This window comes from Euprymna scolopes, chromosome 33, assembly GCF_053919585.1.
Source record: "Euprymna scolopes isolate OS-2025 chromosome 33, ASM5391958v1, whole genome shotgun sequence".
In the NCBI taxonomy this organism is placed as follows: Eukaryota; Metazoa; Mollusca; class Cephalopoda; order Sepiida; family Sepiolidae; genus Euprymna; species Euprymna scolopes.
Genome location: NC_136514.1, coordinates 49,091,619 through 49,098,422, shown reverse-complemented (window position 1 = coordinate 49,098,422; position 6,804 = coordinate 49,091,619). Strand labels below are relative to the sequence as shown.

Below are 6,804 nucleotides of genomic sequence, written 5' to 3'. Positions count from 1 at the left end.
ATACAAACCTAAAATTTAATTTAACTTGAAAATAATATTTAAAATACACGTGCATACACTGCACAAGCACCCTTATTATTATCATAATAATAATAGTAATAATAATAAAAAAAACAAAAAAAACTGGCGCCACACCACACCAACTAGTTGTGAAGGGTCAGGGAGGATGGAAAGACCGAGGTGAGAGAGTACTGACCAAATCTCCACTGGAAGTGTGCACTTCAAATCTGGTATCTTGGGGAGGCATTTTGTCACCCAACCCCCAGGAAACACCAATTGCCGATGCCAACGAGAAATCAGTGACAACGGCTGTTGCGATAACATGCAATCATCTGCACAAGTGGTCAAAAGGTAGAGAACACTAGAAATCTGGGGAGACTTGTCACTTGGTCTCCAGGGAACACCACAGGTTACCGCCAGTGAACAATCAATGGACCTGAGGTAATCTCGTCAGCATCAGACAAAGCCAAACTCTTTGTCAAGAACTTTGCAGCTAATTCTACCCTTTGCGACCAAGGCCGCCAACCCCCAATATTTCCTCTTGTATCAGAAAACACGCTATGTGATATACGTATATCTGTACGTGATGTTGCCAAGCTAATCAAAAACCTTGATTCCAGTAAAGCAACTGGCCCTGACGGTATTCCAATTATAGTACTCAAAAAAACTTCAACCTGAACTAGCGCCCATACTTACAAAACTGTTTAAACGTTGTCTTAAGGAGAATAGTTTCCCATCTCCCTGGAAAATTTCATCAGTATGCCCTGTATTTAAGATTTCAGGTGATCGCTCATCCCCCTCTCAGTACAGGCCAATAAGTCTCCTGTGCGTCATGAGTAAGTTGCTGGAATCTGTGTTAAATACAGAAGTAATACACCATCTCAACAAAAATAACCTTCTTAGTGACACTCAATATGGTTTCCGTTCTGCTAGATCTACAGCAGATGTGCTTACAGTTATATCTCATAGGATTAGCAAATCTCTCGACGGAGGCAACCTTTCTAGGGCAATTGCTCTTGACATATCTAAGGCCTTTGATAGGGTATGGCATAAAGGTTTACTTCACAAGATCTTCAGCTATGGTATAGCTGGAAACGTCTTCTCAATTATTAAATCATTTCTTTCTGATAGGTTCATAAGAGTAGTAGTTGAGGGGCAAAAATTAGAAGCTCACAGTATTAATGCCGGTGTCCCTCAGGGGTCCATCTTGGGCCCAACTCTTTTCCTGATCTACATTAATGATATTCCAAATCACATCCTTACATCATTTGTAGACATTTATGCTGACGACACTACCATTTATGGTAGCACATCTAAGACAGTAAACAACCAAGTTCTCTCCGATTCTCTCTCCTCTGATCTTGAGCACGTAGTACAATGGGGAAAGGGGTGGCTGGTTACTTTTAATGCATCTAAAACCAAGCTTCTCTCTTTACATCATCAACATTCTGATCCCCATCTGGCATCAATTGAAATGAATGGCTCTCGTCTTCAGGAGGCCTCAAATTTTGACAAGCTTCTGGGCTTGACCATTACTCCTGATCTTAAATGGAACACGTACATCAAATCTGTTGCCAAGGCCGCTGGAAAAATGGTGGGATCTTTCTATCGATCCGGTAAATATCTCACTGCTGATGCTATTCTCTATCTATATAAGAGCCAGGTACGTCCAAGGATGGAATACTGTTGCCACATCTGGGCAGGAGCTGCTAGAAAGGACTTGTCCTGCCTTGATAGAGTTCAAAATAGACTTCGTAGCCTCGTAGGAGATGTCCTTTTCTCTTCCTTGCAACCTCTATCTCACAGAAGAGATGTTGCGAGTTTGTCTCTGATGTATCGTTATTTTCATGGAAAGTGTTTGACTGAGCTTCAATCTATGGTCCCCCCCCCCGTCGCCAAACTTTCACAAGAAACACTCGTCTAGCTGTACACACTATCAATAATTCCCTCCACTCTTTATCTGTGCCTAAACCTAAACGTAGATTCCATGAACAAAGCTTCTTTCTTAGAACTGCACGCCTGTGGAATTGTCTTCCGTTTTCCTGCTTTCCGGCTGACTACAATATGGTTGTGTTCAAGTCTAACGTAAATAAGTTCTTGATGAGCCGTTCTATATAAGTTATCAAATTTACCAAATTTTCATTACTAATGATTACTATGTTGTCCAATTTCTACTGTACACTCTTTAACCCTTATCCTTGAGTGGCCTCTTGGCCTTGATAAGTGATGATGCCTATGTAAAAAAAAAAAAAAAAAAAAAATCACTGATGATGGCTTGTGGGACAACTAATAGGCTACACATTTTGATGAAAAACATGGGGAAAAAATGGACATAGAAGAACAGAAAACCAAAACTTTAAATATAATTTCTGTATTTAAAAGTAATAGTTATTTAAATATTTCAACATATAATCTTGTGGAGAAAATAAGGGGCACTCTGGATAGGAATAAAAATAATCTCAGTCGTGAAAGATTTCTCCTCCACCGACCGAAGACAGAAAAGGTAAAGTGTAGCATCAAAACAGATACTACACTGATCTTGTTCCGAAGGCCAAAAAATATTTGTTTAATGTTTCTTTAATTGTTTGTTCCCTAAATTCATAATTCAGTTTTATCAGTATTAAATTGTATATTGCTTTAAAATTACTTAATTTTACATAGATAATGTTTATATTTTATATTGAATAAAGTTCAGTTTCAGTATTAATCGAATTGTGTTCATTTTTCTTTTTAAAAATGTTTTATTGCTCTTTTTCAAATGCCCCTCATATAGTACTGACAGTCTGACAAATCTTACCTACATTGCCTGCAGACATTTTTCAGTTAACAGGCCTTCTTCTTATTCTCGGTGGCAAGATCAATCAAAGTGTAGTATCTGTTCTTCAGATGCTGCATTGCTGCACTTCTATTTCTTGTTCTCTTTCGGTGGAGAAGAAATCCTTCACGACTGAGACAATTTTTATTTTTGTACCTTTTCTCCACGTTAAAAAACGACCCTGGTGTCTAACTCTGTCCCGTGGGGAGGCATAGTAAATAGGTATTACGCGCGTCCATGCGCGAACGCATCGTGTAAGAATAGCATAAACGATGGCGGTGAGTTGGCACAAAATAGTGCGAGAGGGGTTAATACCATGCAAACGGTAAATTTGCGATGGGTTTGAATATCAGATTCGTTGTCAAGCGACCCCGAAAACCTGCAAAAAACAAATTTTATTGGTCGGTGTTCTGTTGTAATTAAAGTAAACATTTATCCATTAAATTTTTTCTGCTGGTTGCCAGGGAACTCAACGCCCAAGGAGTACCAAGCTTTATTTACAAAAAAAAAAATGCCTCTTGGACTTCGAGAAGCGTTAAGAAAGGGTATATAGGGTTTTATGACTGAAGTTAAAATTAACTTTAAGTCTTGCTTAAATCGATTTAAAAATCAGGTTTTAGCCGTCAGGGCGTTAGTGACGTTAATAAATGGCAAATTATTTCTTCGAAATCGTAAGATGTCAGTGTTAAAAGTCATTAGATATAAACAAAAATAAATGCCCTTCCGTAACCTTACATGATATGGGCTGACTATTTTGTTCGGTATCGTTTAACTTTTAGAGAAAAGTTCAGTTTTTTTATTACCTTTTTCTTTAATATCCGGAAAATTAATATTTTTTTCAAAAACCGGTGGTTGATCGTCTTAGTTACATAATGAAAATCACACTTCGTTTGGCCAGCATGCACGGAGGTGTTTTGTTTGGTTTCATCTGCTGACTGCAAAGCTAGTAGACAATTGTTGTCCGCATTTGCGTATGAAACACAACCTTAATCTAGAAGGAATATTAGGGTATTTAGACGTGACTTCGTAATATGTATATATTCATACAATAGCATGTGTGTTATTTTCTGTTACGCTTACATCTTTTTTTTCTTCCGAGTAACTGTCGTTTAATTGTTATGGCCTTTCATTTCTTGTAATAAATATTTTTACCAAGGATCTTTCATAAGTTTTGGTTTCGATTTCGATTATAGCTGAAGGAACTCAAGTTCATATATATATATATATATATATATATATATATATATATATATATATATATATATATATATATATATATATATATATATATGGTACTTGTACAGTTTAGTCAAGACATTAAAAAATGAAAATATCGAAAAAAAGTTTAAATTGTACTTATCTGTTATGGAATGAAGTTCTCCGAAAAAAATTTTCACTTAATTTCATCAAGTAGTTTTTATTTTATAGCGAAAAAACAATTTGTTATGATACCGAGCAAAAGGTTCGATTTTTAGGAAGAAAAGCTAGTTATTAAAGATGGGGAGGGAGTGTTGGCGCTTTACATCGAGTTATCTCCCGTGTCATTTCTAAAATTTAAACAAAAATTTAAAACAAATCCAAAATGTCTGCCTTCAACGCGCTCTCATAAAAACGTGTTTTTCCGCTATAAAAAAAAACAAAAAAAAACAAAAACTACTCGATCAAATTAAGTGAAATTTTTTTTTTCGGAGATCTTCAGTCCAAATATATATATATATATATATATATATATATATATATATATATATATATATATATATATATATATATATATATATATATATAATATAATATATATAATATAATATATATATATACAATATAACGTTTTTTTGTTTTTTTTTCAATATTTTCATTTTTTAATGTCTTAATTAAACAGTACAAGTACCATATATATATATATATATATATATATATATATATATATATATATATATATATATATATATAAGTGTCCTGGCAAGGCCACAGGGAGACAACCAAAGCAGCAAAATAGAAGCTGGTCCGCAGGACACTATATATATACAAATGTAAACAAATTTGGCCATATTTTATTGGTTTGAAAATATAGGTTCTTTTTTAGCAATTGTAAAATTTTAACCATAGAATAGTATTATAATCTTCAAAAAGCCTGCAAATTTTCGTGTAGTTTCGTCCCATAGAACCAAAGATATGAGCATTTCAATATTCAATTTGGCTACCAGTATAGATATATCCATATATAGATAGATATACCACCTGTTTTGCAACTTTATAAGTTCCAAATCTCAGCAACTATTGATCAGAATTTAACAAATGAAGGCTCGTTGGAAAGGTAATGGCCTGAATTGTGTAGTGGGCTATGTGACATTTACCTGTAAGGTCGCACATTAAGGGAATCATCCATTATTCAGAGCCTATTTTTGGCAGGTTTTTACAGCTATAAAATGTTTCAATCATAGACATTTGTTTTCCTCATTTTCATATGAATTACAAAATATCTGATATTTCCTAAAAACCTCTGGCCTTTATGGAGAGGAGACTAAAACATGCTACTATGGTTTCAAATGATCTGAAATAACAGCAAGGGGAGACTTGATTCCAAATATTTCTCATATGTTATATCTCTCCTCTTTGGCTTTCACACATAAAGTAAATTTGACAGTGTATAAGGATTATTTGATACTGGAGAGATTAATAATTGTACCCTATTTCCAAAAGAAGGGAGATATAACACATGAGAAATATTTGGAATCAAGTCTTCCCTTGCTGTTATTTCAGATCATTTGAAACCATAGCAGCAAGTTTTAGTCTCCTCTCCATCAAAGCCAGAGGTTTTTGGCGATATATATATATATATATATATATATATATATATATATATATATATATATATTCTTCATAAGTTTTGGTTTCAGTTTCAGTTCAAGCTATATGGATATATTTTGTTAACTTTTGAAATCACAACTTTATAATATATAAGAATCGACAGAAAATTAACTAAGTAATAATATATACAAAATTTGTATAAATTAAAATATCATATTAGCTCACATTTATGATCAGGCTATGTTAGGCATCCCTGCTAGCTTAGATAAATACTTTTGCAGTTTTAACAAAAGAGCTACAATAATATCAGAGTGTCTCTACACAAAATGCCAACATCAATATACTACATATGAAAGAGTCCGCTGTGGAATTTCCACAGGTCTCGCTAGTATATCATTAATATTATTATTACAGAGGGCAAAAAATTCAAATATATAACAAATAAATGAGTGCAGTTCACATGTACAAGCAGCCCCCTCCCCTCCTCACCGCGCATATATTTTTATTTTTGTCTTTTTTTTTTTTTTTTTTTTTTTTCAATTTTTCAATTATTATCGACTGGACACTAATCTACCATATTATTAAAAAAAATTTTTTTAAAGTCAATATTTAAATATTTTTAGGGATGCTCAATTTCTAATGCAATGTAAATCGATCATCTATTTTAGAACCACTCAACATTTTTAGGCCAAATTTCACGAATTTAGCTTTTTTTTTTTAAGCAGTTTGGTCTTTTTTTGAATTTCGCTTGAAATTTGCCCTTTTCTGATTATTTTATATATGTATTTTTTTTACAAAAAATGGTTACTCGTTCTGTCTTACGCCATGTTCTGTTGTATGCTAAGTGGTCAATAAAACTTTTTGGTCAGGAAGTGGGTGGTTTTTTAGGTTAAATTGATGTACAACTATCGTTGAGAAGCAGAAAAAAAACATGGCAATGGCAAAGAAAATTACAAACATAGAACAGTGTAAAAATATTGAGTAGCATTTGTTGCATTGTAAGGTATGAAGATTTTCATGGAAGGTGCTCGACTGTGCTCCAATCTCTAGTTTTCCCCTGTAAAGAAAGCATTCACAGAAAAAACTTGTTTAGCATCCACCTCTATAAAGAATTCTCCTTTAGTTAATGAAACTATCATGATCAAAGTTTTTTTTCACAAACTTCTCATCTGTAGAATACA

At 33.6% G+C, this 6,804-nt stretch overlaps 1 protein-coding gene across 1 annotated transcript in view; it reads right to left on the bottom strand.

The window, feature by feature from the left end:
• Window positions 1–3,767, bottom strand: part of LOC145258214 (NADPH-dependent 3-demethoxyubiquinone 3-hydroxylase, mitochondrial-like) — a 53,842-nt gene extending 50,075 nt beyond the window's left edge. Inside the window, exon 1 of the mRNA XM_080116156.1 lies at window positions 3,619–3,767. The gene's annotated coding sequence lies outside the window, so the exon portion shown is untranslated. The remainder of the gene's footprint in view (window positions 1–3,618) is intronic.
• Between the last annotated feature and the right edge of the window lie 3,037 nt (window positions 3,768–6,804).